Here is a 22,282-nt window from a genome sequence, read left to right on the forward strand (position 1 = left end):
ACAATACGGAAGCAATACAAATGAAACAACAACAATAGAACAATAGAACTCATGATTATTTAAAATGCTTTTCAAATAATTCTTAACTAAGCACAACTCCAGCAACAGATAAACTAAAACAAGATAATATCAAAACAAAACATACTGTGACAACCCTTCACAAATCTTGTCATGACAACCGCCAAAACCACTTATAAACACACAATAAAGACTTTTAAATGATGTGATAGAGCACACATCCAACACTAAATAAAATTCGTAGTAAAACAGAGCTAAATGCAAAAACAAGTCTTACCTTTTGTCGTCGTGCAGTTTTTATTCCACAAGTGGCCATATTCAAAAATGCGCGCAAAAAAATAATACAATTCACTTCGGCTGCGTTACAATCCCCAGTGGAAGAGAACATATTTATTTATCCACAGAGCAAATCATTTTACTTCTGGAATAATGTATGCAATATGCAAAGCGCGAGTGTGGGGGAGAACCATGGGTCTGTTTAAATGTTAAAACAAAAAGGATTTTACTTGCGAAAATAAAGATTATAAAAGCAGCGGTCATCATGAGACCTCCTGCAGCGCGAACCCCACTATAGATTGTGTTCGACTTCAAGCTGCGCTGTAAGAACGACAGGCTGATGACGTCAAAGTACCGCGAGGGTGACTCGAGGAATCATCAGAAGAGTTTGATTTCAAACCGCTGTCGCGGCACGTTGATGTCATCCGCTTGTCGGTTCCAGTGTCATAGCATGAAGTCGAACACACGTGTAAATGATACTTATTAGTGATGTGCCAATGTTTAGATATGTTCTACTGAAAATATTTTAAATTATCTTTAATGAGCATCATTATAGCCTGTTGATTTCTGGTGTTTTGTCTGAATGCTAGGGTATGGCAACTGCCATACGCAAACGCCGCCCCTGCTAATAAGGTCGAGCAGCAACAGCTAAAGCCGAAAGTATACTCGGGACGTCCGCGTATGCGCGCCGTCCGCATGACGTCATTTTCGTCATTAGGAGGGTGCGCGGACGGCCGCGCGGACCGTCCGCGTGCAGCCCAAAATTTGAGACTGCGTGGACAGTGCGCGTACAGTCCGCGTACGACAGCGCATGCGCGTGAAAATGTTTAGACAGGACACTCCACTATAAACAATTATACAAAGGAAATAGACAGCATTTGCACACACACTATCGTTTTTCTTCTTTAACTTTTACTTCTTCCAAGAACAGAAAGCTGTGGAGCATGTTTGTTTGATTCCTGTTCTTTGTTGTCTTGTTGTTTGTTCTAAACTGTGTTTGCAATGGTGGATCAGTTACTTTTCTTCACCTATCCTAATGTTTTAATGTACTCTAAATGTCACCAAATCAGTGCTGCCCTGACAGCCTGTTAGACTAAAAATTTGAAAAAGAAATCATTCGTATTGCGTATAGTGTCGAACGCGGCCATCCGCGTGTAGCCGCGGGGACTATACCCGGAAAGCTGCGCGGACGCGTGCGCGCGCGAGCCGGACGCGGACGCGGAAAAAAAGTATACCCGGCCCTTAAGCTCGTGAGCGTGTCACAAGCCAGGGGCTGGCTACTAGTGCTATGCACCACGCCCCTTCTAAACGTCCACCTCGAGGAGGTCCCCAAAACCAACCCAATGACCAGACAACAACGAGCACAAGTAAGTTTAAAATGTTCTTTATTGACTTAAATAATTAAAATATAGGGGGGACTGGGAAAGGGGAAATTAAAACTAATTTCAGGTTCTGTCCTCCAGGAGGGCCACGGCCCAATAAATGACTAAGGGTGGGGGGTCGTACGTGGGGGACCGGGCTCCTGCCTCGGGCTCCCTCTACTCGTGGCGCGCTCCTCTTCCTTCCTGGAGGCAGAATAAAAACACTATGAGTGCTGGTATGGGTCTTTCTTTGTTGGTGTACCTTGACTCGGCGCACGGCGGTGCACCGCCTACTTTCCACAAGTCCTTGCTCGTTGACTCACTCGCCTTCCTTATTCTCTCTCTCTTCGCAGGTTCCAACTAGGACACGAGGACACAGTGAGTCGACTCCCCGACGTTCGCTCGCCTCTGCGCTGGTTACAGCTTCTAGATGGGTATGGCCCTCTCCACAATTCAGTATTTCGGTGCTCACGTTGGCTCTCTTTCTCTCCCCAAACGGCTGCCGGGATACAAGGACACCGTGAATCGTTCTCAAGACGTTCGCTCACCTCTACGCTGGTTACAGCTTCTAGGTAGGTATGGCTCCCTCCACAGCTCGATACCTCAGTGTTCACGTTAGCTCTCTTTCTCTCCACAGACGGCTGCTGGGATACAGGGACACAATGAATCGTTCTCAAGACGTTGGCTCACCTCTGCGCTGGCTACAGCTTCTAGGTAGGTATGGCTCCCTCCACAGCTCGATATCTCAGTGTTCACGTTAGCTCTCTTTCTCTCCACAGACGGCTGCTGGGATACAGGGACACAATGAATCGTTCTCAAGACGTTTGCTCACCTCTGCGCTGGTTACAGCTTCTAGGTAGGTATGACTCTCTCCACAACTCAATATCTCAGCGTTCACGTTGGCTCTCTTTCTCTCCACAGATGGCTGCTAGGATACAGGGACACAATGAATCGTTCTCAAGACGTTTGCTCACCTCTGCGCTGGTTACAGCTTCTAGGTAGGTATGACTCTCTCCACAACTCAATATCTCAGCGTTCACGTTGGCTCTCTTTCTCTCCACAGATGGCTGCTAGGATACAGGGACACAATGAATCGTTCTCAAGACGTTTGCTCACCTCTGCGCTGATTACAGCTTCTAGGTAGGTATGGCTCTCTCCACAACTCAATATCTCAGCGTTCACGTTGGCTCTCTTTCTCTCCACAGATGGCTGCTAGGATACAGGGACACAATGAATCGTTCTCAAGACGTTTGCTCACCTCTGCGCTGATTACAGCTTCTAGGTAGGTATGGCTCTCTCCACAACTCAATATCTCAGTGTTCACGTTGGCTCTATTTCTCTCCACAGATGACTCTGCGCTGGTTTTAAGCTTCCAGGTAGGTATGGCTCTCTCCACAACTCAATATCTCAGTGTTCACGTTGGCTCTCTTTCTCTCCACCGATGGCTGCTAGGACACAGGGACACAATGAATCGTTCTCAAGACGTTTGCTCACCTCTACGCTGATTACAGCTTCTAGGTAGGTATGGCTCTCTCCACAACTCAAGATCTCAGCGTTCACGTTGGCTCTCTTCCTCTCCACAGATGACTCTGCAATGGTTTGTAATGGAAACGCCGGGGGCCAAGACCCTCTCGGCGAACTCGTTGATGAACAGAGGGGCAAGGAAAACCACGCCGGCACACCGGGTCGAACGCTGCCCGTTCCTCGAGACCCGTTGGTCAATCGAAAACTGGACCGGGGCGCCCTTTCGTCGAGACCTCGGGCCAGCGGACCTCTCCTGCCTCTACTCTGTGATGATGAAAGAACACGAGTAAGATAACAATGATGGATGCAGTACTCACACACACTGCTACTCGCACAGTTCTCCACCGCCACTCTGTAATTCTGTGAAATTGAAAGCACACTACAGCAGCATTATACAGGTTTTTCCTAGCGCCGTTCTTTCCTCTTCACCGTCCCGGGACGAGTGACTGGAAACGGGATTACGTCAAACAGGACACAGCACTCACACTGCAATACACGGCAATACACAGCACCACTTCAAGTGAAAATTTCCAAAAGACTCACCCCACCACGCTCAGTGCACAACAATAGACACCCGTCCTCTTCCACGTCGCTCTGGGCGAGAATAGGGAGATGGTAACTGGCCTAGCGTTTGTTTGTTGTCGTTGCTGTAGCTGCTTTCCCACGGAAGCCTTCGGCTCACCCACCACGCTGGTACAGGGGTAGGGCCACTCGATCTCTCTTGAGAACACTCAAACAATGAATCAATCCAACATATATATATAAACACTCACTTCAAGGGTTTTGGTTACTCACGATCTCTGTCTTTCTTCGTCCTAGGTTGTCTTCATGCAAATAGTGACTCAAGCATCTAGACAGGGCGCTTTCCAGCCCCAAACACCACTTTTCCCACAGATATATATACTCACAGCGGTCAGTTTTCCTCTCGTTCCGTTTCTCTCAACCAGTGTCAGTGTCCGTCTAGTACTTCACCTATAAGGTCTTCGATGTCCTCGTTTCCATCGATCTATAATCCACACATGGAGAGAGAGCAATACAACGATCCGAATATAGCGTATTTGGCGAGCTCAACTCAGCACTACAATACACACCAACACATCAGTGGATAACATCAGCCCAGACTATGATTTCACTTGCCCTTAAATACTCCCCTGGGTGTTGTTCTCCTCCAATCACCCGGCGCTCCCCTTAATAGTTCCCAGCTGTGTGTAGTTTAGCTGATTACAGCGTTCGCGACGCCGCCGGATGTCCGGTGTTTGCTCTTACCGGCCCGGGCGGAAAACATCCGGGCGGAACCAAAACTTCCCAATTTTTGGTTCCGCCTAAAAGATCGTCACTCCTGTGACATCCTCCCCCACCAATACATTCTAGTCCCTAGAATGCCTCGGCGTTGTCCACTCACCGTACCGGGCAGGGGGGCGTCCTCGACTCTCTCGTTGGGAGCGCCTTACGGATGAATCGGGCTCGGCTGGCTCGGGTACTATCTCTGGTTGCATCGGGGCCGCCGGGGGCTCAACCGGCTCAGGTGCCAGCTCAGGCTGCATCTGGGCCACTGGGGGTTCGACTGGCTCGGGTGCCAGCTCCGCCTGCCTCTGGGCGGCCGGGGGTAGCGTTACCATGGGTCTCCCCGGTACCACAGCCCATCCTTCCATCCAGGGGGCCTCCCGTACTGGTTCGGCGGGCCCTTCTATCGCGGCCTCAGGGTAGTTCGGACAAGGGCGAAGCATATTCCGGTGTACCACACGTTCGGGGCCAGGTTTTCCCTCGGGTCGGATGGTGTACACCGGTTGTCCCGGCCTCTGCTGTTTGCAGACCACATACGGGATAGCCTCCCAGCGGTCGCTTAGCTTACCCTTCCCCTGCCGCCGGTTATCCCTCGCCAGGACCCTCTCACCTGGTAACAGGGGGGCATCTCGGGCAGTCCGATCATACAGCCGTTTGTTCCTTTCTCCTGCCGTCTGTATTCTCCTCGACACCTGTTCATACGCGAAGTGCAAGCGCTGGTGATGGCGCCCCACCCACTCCGTTACACTCACTTCTTCCTGGTCTGCTGCTACCCCCAAGACCAGGTCAGTGGGCATTCGCACGTGCCTGCCGAACATCAGGTAAGTAGGGGCATACCCCGTTGTGCTATGAACACTGTTATTATACGCTTGCAAAAGGTTCGGTAAAGCACTCACCCAATCTCTCTGCTGCTGTTGGTCTAAGGTCCCCAGTAACCCCAATAGGGTCTGATTAAACCTCTCGCAGCCTCCGTTTCCCTGGGGATGATACGACGTTGTGTGGGTCTTCGTGCATCCATACAACTGGCACAACTCACGGATTACCTTGGACTCAAAATTCGCCCCTTGGTCGGAGTGCAGGAACTCGGGGCATCCAAACGTCTGAAAAACATGGCGCCATAAGGCTGTGGCGGTGGTATTGGCTGTCTGATCAAGCGTCGGAACTGCCCAGGCGTATTTAGTAAACAGATCGGTGATGACCAAGATGTTTTGATAACGGTCCTGAGGGCGGCCCAGCGTCAGAAAATCCATGGCCATTATGTGGAGGGGGGCTTTCGCATGGATGGGTACCATCGGTGCTCGGGCCTCTCGTCTAGACTTGAACAACATGCACCGGGGGCAAGCTTGGATTAGGTTGTGCACAGACGCCTCCAGCCCCGGCCAGTAGAAGAACCTACGTAGTAGGGATACGGTTCTCTCCTGTCCCTGGTGTCCCAACTGGTCATGGTAGACTGAGACCAATGCATTTACCTGGTCGGCGGGCACCACAATCTGGCACACCTCTTCTCCCACTCTCGGGTCGCGGATTTTCCGGCAAAGCACCCCTTCCTGTAACTCCAGCTTTTCCCACTGTCCCAGTAACCTTTTCCCGGTCTCCGTCTGGGCTAATCTTTCCGCCGGCGTGGGCCGTTGGCCCTGCTCCACCCACACCTTCACCTGGCGCACGTCCCGGTCCTGGGCTTGCCTCTCTATCCATCGGCGGGGGTCCCACCCCCAGTTCCCCGGCACGGCTTCCTTCTGGCCTCCGGGCGCTTCTACGACCCCTATCATGTAGCCCTCCTCGTGGCTATCCTCCCTTCGATACCCCTGGCGTCTAGGGCTCTCTGCCTCCGGCAATCTTGAAAGGACGTCCGCATTCGTATGTTCTCGTCCGGGCCGATACTGCAACTTGTAGTTGAAGTTGGCCAGCTGAGCCACCCATCGCTGCTCCACGGCCCCCAACTTCGCCGTCTGTAAGTGCACTAAAGGGTTATTATCTGTAACAACCGTTACCTCAGCTCCCCAAAGGTAGTCCTTGAACTTTTCGCTCAGGGCCCATTTCAGGGCCAGCAGTTCCAGCTTAAAGGAACTATAATTGGCATCATTCCTCTCTGCCGGATGGAGGCTTCGGCTCGCATAGGCAATCACCCGCTCAGTTCCTTCTTGTCGTTGGGCCAGTACCGCCCCCAGTCCCAGGTTGCTCGCGTCTGTATACAAGACAAAAGGTTTAGAGAAGTCAGCGTACGCCAAGATGGGGGCCTGCATCAACTCCTGCTTCAGCCTCTGAAAAGCCCTCTCACAATCATCACCCCAGTTAATAGAGGGTGATCCACGGCCCCGGCTTCGTCCCGTACCAACCAGCAACTGGTTAAGAGGCTTGGCAATCTTGGAAAAATCTTTAATAAACCGTCTGTAATATCCCACGAACCCCAGAAAGGATCGTACTTGCCTCACAGTCTTAGGCGCATTCCACTCCTTTACGGCGGAGACCTTCTCGGGGTCCACGGCCACCCCCGCTGCACTGACCACATGGCCCAGGAACTTCACTTCTCGCCGCAGCAGGTGGCATTTGTCCGGCTGTAGTTTCAGCCCGTATCTTTCCATGGCTCGAAAGACTTCCTCTAGGTGCCGGAGGTGGGAATCGAAATCTGGGGAATACACAATCACATCATCCAAATATACCAATACCGACTCCATCAACTGACCTCCCAGGCAGCGTTGCATCAAGCGTTGGAAGGTGGCTGGAGCGTTGCAGAGTCCGAAAGGCATCCGGTCCCACTCGAACAATCCGAATGGGGTCGTGAAGGCCGTCTTCTCCCGGTCCACCTCGGCTACCTGCACCTGCCAATATCCACTGGCCAGATCTAAGGTGGAATACCAGGCTGACTGCGTGAGGCTAGCGAGGGAGTCTTCAATTCATGGTAAAGGGAAAGCATCTTTCTTTGTTACCAGGTTCAGCTTGCGATAGTCCACACAGAACCTCCAGGCTCCCGTCTTCTTTTGTACGAGCACGATGGGGGCCGCCCAGGGGCTGCTACTCTCTCTAACGATGCCCCGGCTCAACATGCCCTGCAGAAGTGTACGTACTTCCGCATATAAGGTAGGTGGGATCGGCCGATACCTCTCCCTGCTTGGCCCCGCATCCCCAGTGGGGATGTGGTGTTCCACCACCCGGGTGCACCCATAGTCCTCATCATGCCTTGCGAACACATGTTGCCACTTCCGAAGGAGTGCCTGCAGTTTCTGTGTCTGTACCTGTCCCAGGTCATCCCCTCGCAGTGACTCACCCGCCAGATGTTTCGGCATACCTCCCCCCTGACTACTCGCCGGGGCATCCATCTGGGTCAGGGCCACCTCGATCACAGTAGGGCACACCTGACGAAAACTGACGTCCCTTTCTTCTCTCACCTGGTGAGGTGTGACCGTCGTTAATCGGGCCAGTCGTTGGTGTCGATATAGTTGGACTGCATAGGGGTGCTCATTTCTCACTCTCACAGGGATCCTTCCCCGGTAGACCGCCGCTAGTCCCCGTGCTACCTCCACTTGTGGACAATCCGTGTGTGGCTCTACCAACACCCACTCCTCGGGGTTCGCTTCCCGAAGGGGCACTCTTGCCCAGACGATAGCTTCGCTCCTAGGGGGAATAGACAAAGCAAAACGACACATTACTCTTCCCACTTCCTCCCGGTCTCTACGCACCTGATTCATTTGGACCCGGCGGCAGTCAGCCACCACGCGCTCCCACTTGGGCCTCTCGGCAGGTGAGATCCTTGGACCAGGCCTAGCCCGGAATATCTCCTCCCAGCACTCAGAGAGGACGTTCATGCCCAATAGGGCTCTGTGGGTGCCTAAACACCTATCCTCCACAATGACCACACCTTTCTGGGGAACGACTACCCCTTGCACTTCTAGATCCGTTAGGCGATAGCCAATGTAGGGGATTTCCAGGCCATTAGCGCCCTTCAATGTCAACCAGGGGGCCTCCGCTCCTTGTACTCCTCCCTGTCCGAATATCTCCTTGGAGAGGCTTTCTGCAAACATCGTTACCTGCGAGCCCGTATCTACCAGGCACTGAATCCACTTGCCACACACTTTGACTTCTGCCACCGGGCTATGCCCGATCATCTGTTGCCTTGAACCGTTCCTTCTTCCCGGGTCTTCTTGAGGGGTCCCGGCCACACGACCCACTGTGGCCGGTCGTCCTAAAAACCCCCTTCAGATGCCCTGCGAGGCCCACACTGACGACTGTAATGCCCGGGCTCACCACAACGATTGCAAATTGGTCGTCCCTGGTCATCCCATTCAAAACGGGGTCGATTATAACGGTTTGGGCGTCCCGGCGGCTCTCGGCTCCTCTCCGAGTATACGCGCTCTCGGGGTGCCGGCCTTGGCTCCTCCCGCGCCCTACCTTGGCGCAGCTCTCCCAGAAGGGTTTTGGATAATTCTGCCATCTGCTCCCGGACATCCTTCAACAGTTCTACTTTTATAGCCTGCTTCCAATCCGTGCGCTCTGGTGGTGGTGGCACGCTTTCGTTTACCGCTGCACATACTGGGGTCTCACTCACCTCGACCTCGTCGCCCTCCAAGGCTAACGCCTCCTTCCTTAGATCTTCAAATGTGAGGTCGGGGTCCCTGCGAAACTGGACCCTCAAACTCTGTCTCACGGGGCCCTCTTTCATCCCCAGAAGGAATTGGTCGCGCAGCAAAGTCTCTCCATCTCCCAATCCATGATCGCGCCGGGCCTGTAGCCGGGTGAACTGCTCTCGCAGTCTCAGGGCAAACGCTCTAATGGGTTGTCGGGGGCCTTGTTTACTGTTGAAAAATTGGGAACGGAGGACAGCTACGGGGGTGTGGTCACCATATTGCTCGGTAAGGAACTGAAATATAGTTTGGGCACTGGCTCGGACAGCTTCAGGGGCGGCCTGTACTTCTCGCCGCGCTTCTCCCTCTAGGGAGTTTAACACGAACTGGAGCCGCTGGGCTACACTAAGGCTTTGCAGGTCGGCTAAATACTCCAACTGGGCCTTCCATTCTGTTAGTCGTATTCCCGACTCTATTCCTCCATACTTTTGGACCCAAGGGCTGCCCATAAAGACAGGCACCGCACGGGGTTGGGCTGCGGGCCCTGCGTTGTCGGTCATTGGGCTAGTCTGGTTACTCAACTCGAGGTGGAGCCCTGCCGACTACGCCAAAATCTGTCACAAGCCAGGGGCTGGCTACTAGTGCTATGCACCACGCCCCTTCTAAACGTCCACCTCGAGGAGGTCCCCAAAACCAACCCAATGACCAGACAACAACGAGCACAAGTAAGTTTAAAATGTTCTTTATTGACTTAAATAATTAAAATATAGGGGGGACTGGGAAAGGGGAAATTAAAACTAATTTCAGGTTCTGTCCTCCAGGAGGGCCACGGCCCAATAAATGACTAAGGGTGGGGGGTCGTACGTGGGGGACCGGGCTCCTGCTTCGGGCTCCCTCTACTCGTGGCGCGCTCCTCTTCCTTCCTGGAGGCAGAATAAAAACACTATGAGTGCTGGTATGGGTCTTTCTTTGTTGGTGTACCTTGACTCGGCGCACGGCGGTGCACCGCCTACTTTCCACAAGTCCTTGCTCGTTGACTCACTCGCCTTCCTTATTCTCTCTCTCTTCGCAGGTTCCAACTAGGACACGAGGACACAGTGAGTCGACTCCCCGACGTTCGCTCGCCTCTGCGCTGGTTACAGCTTCTAGATGGGTATGGCCCTCTCCACAATTCAGTATTTCGGTGCTCACGTTGGCTCTCTTTCTCTCCCCAAACGGCTGCCGGGATACAAGGACACCGTGAATCGTTCTCAAGACGTTCGCTCACCTCTACGCTGGTTACAGCTTCTAGGTAGGTATGGCTCCCTCCACAGCTCGATACCTCAGTGTTCACGTTAGCTCTCTTTCTCTCCACAGACGGCTGCTGGGATACAGGGACACAATGAATCGTTCTCAAGACGTTGGCTCACCTCTGCGCTGGCTACAGCTTCTAGGTAGGTATGGCTCCCTCCACAGCTCGATATCTCAGTGTTCACGTTAGCTCTCTTTCTCTCCACAGACGGCTGCTGGGATACAGGGACACAATGAATCGTTCTCAAGACGTTTGCTCACCTCTGCGCTGGTTACAGCTTCTAGGTAGGTATGACTCTCTCCACAACTCAATATCTCAGCGTTCACGTTGGCTCTCTTTCTCTCCACAGATGGCTGCTAGGATACAGGGACACAATGAATCGTTCTCAAGACGTTTGCTCACCTCTGCGCTGGTTACAGCTTCTAGGTAGGTATGACTCTCTCCACAACTCAATATCTCAGCGTTCACGTTGGCTCTCTTTCTCTCCACAGATGGCTGCTAGGATACAGGGACACAATGAATCGTTCTCAAGACGTTTGCTCACCTCTGCGCTGATTACAGCTTCTAGGTAGGTATGGCTCTCTCCACAACTCAATATCTCAGCGTTCACGTTGGCTCTCTTTCTCTCCACAGATGGCTGCTAGGATACAGGGACACAATGAATCGTTCTCAAGACGTTTGCTCACCTCTGCGCTGATTACAGCTTCTAGGTAGGTATGGCTCTCTCCACAACTCAATATCTCAGTGTTCACGTTGGCTCTATTTCTCTCCACAGATGACTCTGCGCTGGTTTTCAGCTTCCAGGTAGGTATGGCTCTCTCCACAACTCAATATCTCAGTGTTCACGTTGGCTCTCTTTCTCTCCACCGATGGCTGCTAGGACACAGGGACACAATGAATCGTTCTCAAGACGTTTGCTCACCTCTACGCTGATTACAGCTTCTAGGTAGGTATGGCTCTCTCCACAACTCAAGATCTCAGCGTTCACGTTGGCTCTCTTCCTCTCCACAGATGACTCTGCAATGGTTTGTAATGGAAACGCCGGGGGCCAAGACCCTCTCGGCGAACTCGTTGATGAACAGAGGGGCAAGGAAAACCACGCCGGCACACCGGGTCGAACGCTGCCCGTTCCTCGAGACCCGTTGGTCAATCGAAAACTGGACCGGGGCGCCCTTTCGTCGAGACCTCGGGCCAGCGGACCTCTCCTGCCTCTACTCTGTGATGATGAAAGAACACGAGTAAGATAACAATGATGGATGCAGTACTCACACACACTGCTACTCGCACAGTTCTCCGCCGCCACTCTGTAATTCTGTGAAATTGAAAGCACACTACAGCAGCATTATACAGGTTTTTCCTAGCGCCGTTCTTTCCTCTTCACCGTCCCGGGACGAGTGACTGGAAACGGGATTACGTCAAACAGGACACAGCACTCACACTGCAATACACGGCAATACACAGCACCACTTCAAGTGAAAATTTCCAAAAGACTCACCCCACCACGCTCAGTGCACAACAATAGACACCCGTCCTCTTCCACGTCGCTCTGGGCGAGAATAGGGAGATGGTAACTGGCCTAGCGTTTGTTTGTTGTCGTTGCTGTAGCTGCTTTCCCACGGAAGCCTTCGGCTCACCCACCACGCTGGTACAGGGGTATGGCCACTCGATCTCTCTTGAGAACACTCAAACAATGAATCAATCCAACATATATATATAAACACTCACTTCAAGGGTTTTGGTTACTCACGATCTCTGTCTTTCTTCGTCCTAGGTTGTCTTCATGCAAATAGTGACTCAAGCATCTAGACAGGGCGCTTTCCAGCCCCAAACACCACTTTTCCCACAGATATATATACTCACAGCGGTCAGTTTTCCTCTCGTTCCGTTTCTCTCAACCAGTGTCAGTGTCCGTCTAGTACTTCACCTATAAGGTCTTCGATGTCCTCGTTTCCATCGATCTATAATCCACACATGGAGAGAGAGCAATACAACGATCCGAATATAGCGTATTTGGCGAGCTCAACTCAGCACTACAATACACACCAACACATCAGTGGATAACATCAGCCCAGACTATGATTTCACTTGCCCTTAAATACTCCCCTGGGTGTTGTTCTCCTCCAATCACCCGGCGCTCCCCTTAATAGTTCCCAGCTGTGTGTAGTTTAGCTGATTACAGCGTTCGCGACGCCGCCGGATGTCCGGTGTTTGCTCTTACCGGCCCGGGCGGAAAACATCCGGGCGGAACCAAAACTTCCCAATTTTTGGTTCCGCCTAAAAGATCGTCACTCCTGTGACAAGCGCGCTCAGACGATGACGTCTGCGGCTGCGCCGACTGCCGCCAGAATAAAGTAATGTACACGATCAAAACTCTGAAAAGCGACACGGATGCAGCAGAAAATTGATAATTTGGGAATTTTAAACAGATTAAAAGATTAATGGACGCTTTTTTTATTTTTGAGGTTGCTTGCAAAATCCATTTGGCACAAATCCGAGGTGGCACGTGCCCCCTCAGTTTCAATGGGCATGACGCCTCTGATTTAGAGTGTCCTTCAGAGGTGATATATCTGAACCTCAATGTCTTAATAACTAGGTACCTCAAGGCTCAGTGCTTGGACCACTGCTCTTGTTGATAAACATGACAATCATGGGTTCTGTCATTTGGAAACATGGCTTTTCCTACCAATGCTATGTGGATGACACACATCTCAAATTTGTCCTTCCACCCTGATAATCCCAAGGTTTCTGCATGCATCTCAGCATGCCTAAGGGACATTTCATTCTGGATGAAGGATCACCAACTCCAGCTGAACCTTGCAAAGACAGAACTGCTTGTAATTTCATCTGACCCTAAGATTTATCACAACCTTTCAATTCAGCTAGGTTCTTCAACCATTACACCTTTCAGGACAGCCAGAAACCTGGGAATGGTCAATGATGATCAGCTTAGCCTCTCAGAGCATGTTGCCAACACTGCCCACTAATGTAGATTCATCCTCTACAATATTAGGAAAATTAGACCTTTCCTTAGTGAGCATGCTACGCAAGTCCTAGTCCAGACTTTTGTCCTGTCCATACTGGACTATTGCAAAAATTACTGGCCGGGCTCTCAGCCTGCACAACCACACCCCTACAGATGATTCAGAATGCAGCAGCAAAAGTGAGCTTCCATGAGCCAAAGAGGATGCATGTTTCTCCTGTCTTTTTAGAGTTACGCTGGCTTCCTATAGTATTCAAACTCTGCTCCTGGCCTTAAAACCACCACGGGGTCAGCACCCCCTTACCTTCACTCGTTTATTTAGACCTATGTACCCTCTCGATCCCTGCACTCTGTCACTGAGCAACGGCTTGTGATGTCATCTCAGAAATTTCTCCACAAAGTGGTGATCAATGCTTCACATTTCCCCTAGTCTTTTACAAACCAAAACACTTTATTTTCAATGAGGTATTTGTTGACCAGGTCCATTTGAGTCTGCCCTGTTTACTTTTCCCTGTAGAGTCCCTCTCAGTGCCACCATTGGTAGTGAGTCAGGGGGCATTTTGCAGATGTGGCCAAGCCATCTCATCAACATTTTTGCTGATCTCAGCAATGGTGTTTGTCCCAGACCTGTGCCGGAGTTCCTCATTTGAAATCATGTTAGGCCATAAGGTCCCCATGATCCGTCGCAGGCACTTTGTTTGGAAAACTTTGATGGTAAAAGTGGTCTTCCAGCACTCTGTCCTGTGAAAAAGGATGCTCAACACATTGCTCTTAAAGATACGTATCTTTGTGTGAATGCTGAGATTTGTTGTCCTCCTGATTGGCTTTATCATTGTAAAGAATTTGAATGTCCACTCGAGTCTTAGACTTCCACAACAACTTTTATATTGCAGATCAAACGTGCAGATGACATACAGGCAAGCAGTAAAACATAAACTTCTGTGTGCGTCTCACATTTTATGACAAGCATTGCAAAAGCCTGGTTGGCCTTGCTGATTTTTGTGGTGATTTCCCTTATGCATTATCCAGCTGTAGTGACTCTACTGCCCAGATACATGAACTCCTCCACTTCTTTCAGAGGCTGCTCATTTATGTAGATTGGGTCTCCCAATCTGGAATTCTTCTACAGCATTTGAGTTTTTGTTTTTCGTGTTAACTCGAAGACCTATAGTGCTTGCTGTCTGTGCCAACTGTGTCTTCTGATGGATATCCTGGTGTGTGCTTGCCAGCACCAGGCTGATAGTTAACTAAGGTTCCAGGTGTGTCACTGCTGCAACGCATGTGCGTCTGATGAAACTGGCCTTAACTTTCTGCTTTGTGTAAAACAAATATGTTTTAAAATCTAAATACTGTAAATTGTATGCATACAATCTATTTTAAAATGTCTCCAATGCTTTTCAAATGGGCGAGGTTGATGCTGTAGAAAAACAAATAATAGAAATTGGCCTCTAGTGTCAGCATTGGCAACCACAGCATTGATTGATATATGCAGATATGTGACCCGTCACGGAAACCAGGGGCACAAGTCGGCAGCACAAGTTTCGAGAAAATGAGAATCGAAGTTTTTTTTTTTTCAAAATTTGTGATTTTCGTTTTATTGCAGAATCTGTTAGTTGAGATCACGAAGAAGCCTCTCCATGTTTGAGATAGCAGTTTATGTATACTTAAAAGGGTACATTTTGCGGTTGAAATAGGCTTGTTTTTCCAGAGATTCTAGCGTGCAGCGGGGGGGCGTCATTGTCTGTGTGTATATTTACATACTGTATAAGCTTGTGTTTTTGCCTCCGCCCCCACAGGGAACAGCGTGACTACTGAATAAGGATAGTTCGCCCAAAACTTATAATGTCATAATGACTTACCCGTATGTCGTTCTAAACTCGGAAGACCTCCGTTCATCTTCGGAACACAGTTTAAGATGTTTTAACTTTAGATTTAGTCCCAGAGCTTTCTGTTTCCTCCATTGAAAATCTATGTACGGTTTCCATGTCAAGAAAGGTAATAAAAACATCATCAAAGTAGTCCATGTGACATCAGTGGGTCAGTGAGATTATGGTGAAGCATCGACAATACAGTTTGGTCCAAAAATAGCAAGAATTACGACTTTATTCAGCATTGTCTTCTCTTCCGGCTCGAGCGTGAAGTCACGTGACTGTAGTGACGCGGCTGCCCTGTTCCTCAGACATGTTTGCTTAGTTTTTTTTTTTTTTTTACTTATAGCGTGCGTCTCCCCAGACTGTAAATGAAGCTCGGGCGCACAAAACAAAAGAAAAATAAAAGAAGCTGGGGCGGAACAAATAACAGTCAGCCGCATCCTACGTCAGCCGCGTCACTGTCTCTATGGGGCGCCGCAGTCGGATGACGTCAAAGTACCGCGAGAGCTCTTCAAGAAATCTTACGGAGTAGTTTAATTTCGACTCGCTCTCGCGGTACTTTGACGTCTTGCAGCGCAGCATGAAGTCAAACTCATAAGTTACACAGAGACCCTATTTTAAATACAAAATTTGAAGGCAGGTTCATGTGTTTAACGGAACGCAAATACCGGACTGTAATCTGATATACCCTTACATGTAACGATGTAAATAGTCCTCAAATTTTATATTATATTGTATTACCAGAAGTTCATGTGAAATCTGATGTACTAATAGACTATATATTTCACGGATTATACGCATTTGTGGACAAAAATCATTGGATGATTCACACATCTGAAACAGACTGGATTCGACTTGTGATCCCCACAAAGGTAAAAGTCCTGTTTATTTTTGTATGTTGTTCATTCGGACTTCTGTAATAAAATACTACATATGATGCTAGAACATCTGTAGCCTATCTCAAAACGGCTTTACAGGGAGTATGGCTTAGCTAAATGAGATGTAAATGAGCCCTATTGTCTCTCCAGCCAGGGAAAAGGGAGAGTGTAAATTTTTTCTTTCTCAAATTTCTCAGCATTCTCCTTCTTGAATGCGTTACATTCAAATGGCCACAACTTCTCCAAATCATATCAGATTTCCATGTGTTACACATCGTTAGAAAGCTTAGAAACTGCACTTTCAGAATCTATGAATAACTCAAAATGCCCCAGATCCGACTTGTGTCCCTACTTTCCGTGACTGGTCACATATTGTGAATTGACTCGTTTTTGCACCTACATATTAGGTAATATGGGCTGATTCGCCAATAACAGTATTTTTCTGTTCAAAATGTGTGCAAGGTGGATCATGTTAACACCTATATGCTGCATCCACAGATGATCCATCAAAGCATCATTAAAAGTGGGAAACAAACTAACTCATGCAATTGTTGCTCTTGATGACGCAGGTCTTGTGTGCTCATGACAAACATGTTCAGTTACCCAACAGTAATTTATATACATACTGTAAAATAATTCATATGTTACATTAAAACCAGTTTGCTCTTTTGTAACATCTGTCCTGAAAAACTAACCAAGTACTAATTACAACTCTGTGCATGTTTTTATTTGCTTGTTCGTTTTGTACTGCATATTCTGATGCATTTAAGACTTAAACCTCAGTACTTGTATTTATTAGTTTAATTAACTGTAACAAAGAAATTAGTGAATTAATAAACACTATACTCATTTACATATGTCACCTATAATTTATATGTTTGGCCTGCTGATTTCCATAAACCAGCTGGGCACCCTGATGGGTTTATTAGTTTTATAACAAACACTCAATTATGCTCTGCCAAATGTAGCCTTTTTGAAAACTTTTTTAAGGTTTTGATATAATATTTTGTGTTGAACACCAGTTCATGAAAGAACAATGCCAGTAAAACCAGACCAGTAATTATTATTATAATGAACAAGACCAGCAGAAGTTATACTGGTTTAAATATTTTGGATAGGTTTAAGATGTGTTTAACTGACGTTCTAAACCAGGGGTAAAATATAGCATAGATGAGAGGATTCCCACCTGAATTAATATACAACATCCATAACATAAAATAGGCTGTAGCAGAAGTAACTAGATATGCAATTCCCAAGGAATTACCAGTGCATGAAAATGCAAAAAGTTGATTGCCAGAAATGTAAAAGAAATTTAGTCTAGTAGTTTACCTGGCTGTTGACATGTTTTAGTGTGAAGCTAGCATGATTTAAAAAAGTTATCATGATGAAATATGATGCTAGCATGATTAGCATGATTCAGCATGACGTTAGCATGAAGCTAGCATGATGCTAGCATGATTAGCATGAAGCTAGCATAAAGCTAGCATGATTAGCATGAAGCTAGCATGATGATAGCATGATTAGCATGAAGCTAGCATGATGCTAGCATGATTAACATGAAGCTAACATGATGTTAGCATTATTAGCATGAAGCTAGCATGATGCTAGCATGATTAGCATGAAGCTAGCATGATGTTAGCATGATTAGCATGAAGCTAGCATGATGCTAACATGATTATCATGCTGCTAGCATGATTAGCATGATGCTAGCATGAAGCTAGCACGATGCTAGCATGAAGCTAGCAGGATGCTAGCATGATTAGCATGAAGCTAGCAGGATGCTAGCATGATTAGCATGAAGCTAGCACGATGCTAGCATGATTAGCATGAAGCTAGCACGATGCTAGCATGATTAACATGAAGTTAGAACGTTGCTAGCATGATTAGCATGAAGCTAGCACGATGCTAGCATGATTAGCATGAAGCTAGCACAATGTTATCATGATAAACACGAAGCTAGCATGATTAGCATGAAGATAACACGATGCTAGCATGATTACCATGAAGCTAGCACGAAGCTAGCATGACTAGCATTAAGCTAGCATGATGCTAGCATGATTAGCATGACGTTAGCATGATGCTAGCATGATTAGCATGAAGCTAGCATGAAGCTAGCATGACTAGCATGAAGCTAGCATGACTAGCATGAAGCTAGCACGATGTTAGCATGACTAGCATGAAGCTAGCACGATGCTAGCATGATTAACATGAAGCTAGCACGATGCTAGCATGATTAGCATGAAGCTAGCACGATGCTAGCATGATTAGCATGAAGCTAGCACGATGCTAGCATGATTAGCATGAAGCTAGCACGATGCTAGCATGATTAGCATGAAGCTAGCACGATGTTGGCATGATTAGCATGAAGCTAGCACGATGTTAGCATGATTAGCATGAAGCTAGCACGATGCTAGCATTATTAGCATGAAGCTAGCACGATGCTAGTATGATTAGCATGAAGCTAGCACGATGTTATCATGATTAGCATGAAGCTAACACGATGTTAGTATGATTAGCATGAAGCTAGCACGATGTTATCATGATTAGCATAAAGCTAACATGATGTTAGTATGATTAGCATGAAGCTAGCATAATTTGCATGAAGCTAGCATGATGCTAGCATGATTACCATGAAGTTAGCATGAATTTAGCATGAAATTAGCATGATCCTAGCATTATTAGCATGATGCTAGCATGATTAAGATGATGCTAGCATGACTAGCATGAAGCTAGCATGATTTAGCATGAAGCTAACAAGATTTAGCATGAAGCTAGCATGATTTAACATTAAGTTAGCAAGATTTATTATAAAATTAGCATAAAGCTAGCATGAAACTAGCACGAAGCTAGCATGACTTAGCATGAAGCTAGCATGAAGCTAATATGACCCAAAGACCCAACCCCCATGTCTCTATGATGTCCGGATCCAGAGATATAAGGCTTTGTTTATTATGTTGCTAGGCTGCTCATATTTGGTTGCTAGGGGCGTGGCTTAATACCTCAATAAGGATGGTGAGAGACTGATTGGATGCCTGAGTAAAATGAGCCCACCCCCATGTCTCTGTGACACTGTGCTGCAAAGATATCCATCTGGGCATTTTATAATGGCAGTCTATGGGAGATGTTGCTAGGGTGCCCAAAATGGTTGCTAGGGGCGTGGCTTGATAGCTCAATAAGGATCCTAAGGGACTGATTGGATGCCTGAGTAAAATGAGCCCACCCCCATGTCTCTACGACACTGCGCTGCAAAGATATCCCATCTGGGACGTTTTTATTTCCTTATATGGGCATGATTCCTGCCCCATTATAAGTCTATGGGGAAATTTGGGGGCCTCTTACACCCCAGGGGTACAACTTACACCCCATTGTGAGGTATGTTCTTACAGAGCCTGCCAGCCTCTTCAAATGTGGCAAGTCACAAGTTTCTGTGAAATTCTAGGTCTGAGCTACGACTCGTCAAAGTTTGTCTCCATGTTAAGTCAATGGGATTTTTCGGCTGCTTTTTCGCCCCTGGGGCGAAGACCGTACCCCCGATCGCTTATAAAAGTCATAGCCCACTATTCCCGAATAGTCCGCACGTTTGAGAGTTTGAATGAAGTTTCTAAGTTAAGCGGTTCGAGCCGTATTAATTGCCGAAATTTGGTTGGAAGAATAATAATAATAATAATAATAATAAAAAGCCCAGTAAGAACAGTACAGCGCATTTTCAATGCACTGTAATTATTGTGTTTGGTGTTAGAGAAAAAATAAAATAGGGAATCCAGCAAAACAGATAAACCGTCACAATGATTCCTAATGTCAGAGCGGCTTTGCTCTCAGATTTCCTCCTCACTGAACCTTCTGTTAGATGTTTTCCACTCCTCAGCAGAGAGTTTATAACTTTCACTTGATGATGTGCAACATAGAAGATTCTCAAATATAAAGTTATAATGATGGTACAAGGAAACAGGAAAGACAGGAACAGGTCAGTAATTGTCCAGGCAAAAGTAATCATAGCCGTACATTCCCCATAACATGTGTTATTGCTATGTGAGAGACTTGCAATGTTATAAACAGAAGACAAAAACCACCAAACACAGATAATAATTATTGTTCTAGCCGTTGTTATTTTCTGTGGGTACAGTAAAGGTTGCCACACAGCCACATAACGGTCAACAGCTATTAAAACTAAATTACTCAGTGATGTAGAGAGAAGCAATCCCATGATTATTAAAAACAGTCTACAGAAAGGGTCTCCAAAGTACCAACATGTTTCAATCAACTTAATCGCCTCCAAGGGCATGATAATAAGTCCTACGAGCAGGTCAGACACAGCCAGAGAGAGAATGAGCATGTTGGTTGGAGTGTGAAGCTTCTTGAAGTGACAGATGGAGATGATCACCAGCAGATTCATAAACACAGTCCATACTGACAGCACTGAAAAAAACACATACATGATATTGTATTCATGTGTGGAGCGTTTTGTCTTGATGCATGATGAGTTAATGGCAGGAAAGCAGTATTGAGTCTCAGGATCTTCTGTCTCATAGTCCATGAGTAAAGTCTCCTCCTGATAGGAGTTTGATCTGATCTCCATACTGTTCTGTTATTTATAAAGTATCTAAACAGACTGACCAACCCATTCACCACCCACTCTGATGCTGCATAATAAAATCATATTTTAATATTTTTGTAATGTAATTATTAAAATATCTTTTTAAACATGTAAATATCTTGTAAGTGTTACAGTATGTTTCCTTTACTGAAAACATTTTTTTTAAGTATATTTTTAAACTTGTTTCTCAAAAGAAGCATAGTTAAAGGAATAGTGCACCCCAAAATCAAAAAGAAAGCCAGACTTTTGCTCAACTTAATTCCATAGGTGAATATGTCTGGGTTACTTGTGTTACTGTAATTGTTTTGTTTGGATTCTGTTGTTTAGGTCTTTTATTTTGATATCATGTCATGTCTCACTTCACATTCCACTTCCTGTTTGTCACTTTATAACCGGTTCTATCTCCACATCACACTGCGAAGTATTGTATGTGTAACACTGCATTACCTAATGTTTCTGTTCATTGCCTTGTTTCTTGTTCATGGTTTTGACCCTTGCCTGTTTATTTGTATTACGCTTTTGGATTGCCCTGTTTGGATTCGTTTGCCTGCACTTTTGGGATGTTTTAATAAACCGTCTGCATATGGATTCGTCTCTCTCTCTCTCGCTTCGTGTAAGCAGCCCCATTTGTTACAGTTACACATGTAGAGTTTTATTAAATAATATCCTGGCGAAAATAGTGGTTGTCTATTTGAAGCTCATCATCAGCAATTCATATGATTAATATGTCTTCTGATGCAAGCAAAAAGGTTGGGATGAAAATAAAAAAAGTTTAAGTGTATTTTGCACTTTTGATTTTAACCACTTCTAGATCTATTGCTGTATAAGGAAATAATTTAGTTACATCTCTATTCAAAGCTTACATTACATCCTACTGAGCTCTCATTTATAAACTGCATAGGTCAGGTTGTTTATTTCAGGTTTTATTTCAGAAATGCAACCATCGCAATTTAAAGAATAAAATTAATGCAATTTTGTTTTATGGGGTATAAATGTTTTTTTTTTTTCAAAAAGGAGAAGTAAAAATTCCATAATCTGTAATGTTGAATAGAAGCAACATTCTGCTGAGGGATAAATGCCGGCTTAGTTTTTGCTCTCCAACATTACATATGGGATCCCTTAGGGGTACGCTCATATGGACGCGAGAACGTTATACTCCTGGTGAACTGGACCCTTAACCTGAGTGGGCACAGCATGCTTTTCTTTGTTAAGCCAGAGCAATGGTGTCCACTGGACAATGTGATGTTTACAGTATGAAACAAAAAAATTTTATGGCCTAAAACGTGTGAATTTGCTTAGAGCACCTTTAGGTTTTGATCATCGCTCTGAATCTGATCTCTAACAAAAGTCCTTCACAAAAATGGAATAATCTCAGCTTTTTGCTCAAAATTTGAGAGGTGATAATAGAACAAATAAAGGTAGGATGAAACCTTTTTTATGTTTGTTTGAAAGCAGAGGTTCTGTTCTTTCATTTGATGTATTTTATGGGTATTTAAAGAAGATAATTTTTTTGGAAGGCATTAAACTAAAACTGGGTGCCAACTTTTTTAAAACGCTGAAGGGGAAATTTAAGCATGCTTCAAAGCATATTTGATCCAAACTTCAACAGTTGCACGATATCAATGTTAATGTATAAATTAGAGGAA

The sequence above is a fragment of the Paramisgurnus dabryanus genome, chromosome 10 (assembly GCF_030506205.2).
Source record: "Paramisgurnus dabryanus chromosome 10, PD_genome_1.1, whole genome shotgun sequence".
Taxonomy (NCBI): Eukaryota; Metazoa; Chordata; class Actinopteri; order Cypriniformes; family Cobitidae; genus Paramisgurnus; species Paramisgurnus dabryanus.